Raw genomic sequence first — 2,814 nt, 5'->3', positions numbered from 1 at the left:
GTCCCCTCCCCCACACCACCCGCCTCCCGAGGAGGAATCCAATCCGCGACGGTGTCTGGCTGCGCAAGGACTGCTGGGAAGTGTGGTCGCTAAGGCATCCTGTCACTCACTACGCTCTGTGTTAATTTCCTGCGTATTTCTTTTTTCTTTTTTTTCAAAACCAAGGGCGAAGTTGCCAGTCTGCCATTTGCAGACCCTGATTAGAGCTCTTATCTTTATTGGCAATTCTTTGTCTTTGCTACAAAGGCTTTAGAGAGCACAGTTTGCTTTCACTGATATAATGTAGAATATCACGTTTAATCTGGTTTTAAAAGAATTCACGTTAGTTGACTGATTATTGTATCTTGACTCCAGATTGTTGGGCTAGACGCTTTACAAATATTTATTTTCATTTTCGTAATCTATGAAGTGGCTATTAAACCCCTTTGCAGGTGAGGAAAACGAAGTTTATGGAAATTAAGAGTTTTAAAAATTATATTTTTGAGTAGCTTCGACACCAAACATGGGGCTGGAACTGATGATTCCTAAGATCAAGAGTGGTATGCTCTTCTGAGCCAGCCAGTCGCCTCCAAATTAAGATAATTCCTTTTTTTTTTTTTAATAAGCTTATGTGTGTGTGTGTATCTTTTAAAAATTTTATTTATTTATTTGACACCGAGAGAGAGAGCACAAGTAGGCAGAGTGGCAGGCAGAGGGAGAGGGAGAAGCAGGCTCTCTGAGCCGGATGTGGGACTTGATCCCAGGACTCTGGGATCATGACCTGAGCTGAAGGCAGACGCTTAATCCACCGAGCCACCCAGGTGCCCAAATTAAGAGCTTGAAGAATGGTCTTCAGAGTGTCATTGTATTGATATTCTCTAGTCTAAGGCAAAGGCTCAGGAGTCATTTTCCAGGGTTAATTTAACAGTACTTGGGACATCTAATAGCATCTCAAAGTTGCAGCCAAAACTCAACCTTATCTCCTTCACAGTCTTCCTCAGCTCAGAAATGGTGACTCCCTACTTCCAGTTACTCAGGACAAAAACCCTGGAGTCATGGAGGACTTTTTTCCTTGTACCCAATCTGTCAGTAAATCCTGTTGACTCTACCTTCAAAATATATCTAGGATCTGTCCACATCTGGCTCCCTAAATTGCTGTTCATCTAGTCAAAGCTATCATCACTGCCCTTGTTTGAAAGACAGTACTTCACACAGAGTTCATGGTTGTGGAACTGGGATTTGAATTAATAAACTTGATTTCAGAGTCCATGCCCTCAACTACTAGAATGTAAACTCCAAAAGGGTAGGAATTTATGCCTCTTTAGTTCACTATATGAACTAAATATAATACTATATGCCTGGCACATGGTATGTATACAATAGATATTTGTTGAATACACAAATGAATCCACTAAGAAAGCAAGCTAAACTTTGGGGCAGAAAAAGGCAAGCTTTCTTGGAGAATTAAGAGATATTCTGGACTGGGACTGGTTAGTGAGATGGTGGTACTGCAGTGCCTCCAGTTAGCATAATTTGCCCCCTTGGCATTATTTGTAGATATATTTTTAGTGGAACTGGTTTCTCAGGTCACATATACAGACATGAAAAATTAGACCATGATAAGGCAGAGGGAAGCTATCAGTTATAGAAAACCATACTATACTCCTCTCTTTCTGAGAGATCTATCAAGAATAATGGAATGATGTCAAGGAGTAGATTCCAAACCAGAAGCTTCAAATACACTGGAAAATCTTTTTCTTGGAAAAACATCCAGGAAAAATGTTCTTTAAACATGTTTTAGGGGCGCCTGGGTGGCTCAGTGGTTTGGGCTGCTGCCTTCGGCTCGGGTCATGATCTCAGAGTCCTGGGATCGAGCCCCGCATCGGGCTCCCTGCTCCAAAGGAAGCCTGCTTCTCTCTCTCTCTCTCTCTCTGCCTGCCTCTCTGCCTACTTGTGATCTCTGTCTGTCAAATAAATAAATAAAATCTTTAAAAAAAAAAACATGTTTTAATGATAGGCATTCTACATTAAGGGCATTAAGTGATGGACACTGGAAGTTCTTTGGATAATTAAAAAATCTAACAATAGAAGGAAAGGTAGACATTTCTGACTTTGGAAAAATGGGTAACTTCCTCTCCCTCCTCCTCTCTCCACCCCATCCATCCATCCATCCATCCATCCATCCATCTCCATTCAGGCTGCTATAAAGAGATACCACAGACTGGGTAGCTTATAACCAACAACAAACAACAAAGCTTATAGACAACAAAAAATTTATTTCTCACAGTTCTGGAGTCCAAGATCAAGGTACCAGCATGGTGAAGTGAAGGTCCTCTTCCAGGCTGCTGACTTATATCCTCACATGTAGAAGAGTCTAGGGACCTCTGTAGGATCTCTTTTAAAAGAGCACTGATCCCATTTATGATGATTCCATCTTCATGAGCTTAATCATTTCCCAAAGTCCTACTAATACCATTACCTTTGAGAGTTAGGATTTCAATGTATGAACTTAGAGGGGAGAGGACACATTCAGATCATAGCACTACCTACACACACACAAATACACACTTCTACATTTTCATATGTGTATATGTATTTATATACAGTGTCCAACTTCTGGGGAGGAGTAGATGTATGTAAAACTTACATCATCAGAAAAAACTAGAAGTATGCGACCAACAGAAGGCTCCCAAGTGTATTTTCTTGAGGTGCCGGAATGGCTCAGTCAGTCAGGTGTCCAACTCTCAATTTTGGCTCGGGTCATGATTTTGGGGTTGTGGGATCAAACACACATCAGGCTCCACATTCAGGGCAGAGTCTGCTTGTCCCTCCCCC

Source organism: Mustela lutreola, chromosome 2 (genome assembly GCF_030435805.1).
Source record: "Mustela lutreola isolate mMusLut2 chromosome 2, mMusLut2.pri, whole genome shotgun sequence".
NCBI classification, from domain to species: Eukaryota; Metazoa; Chordata; class Mammalia; order Carnivora; family Mustelidae; genus Mustela; species Mustela lutreola.
This window is presented reverse-complemented; position numbering follows the sequence as displayed.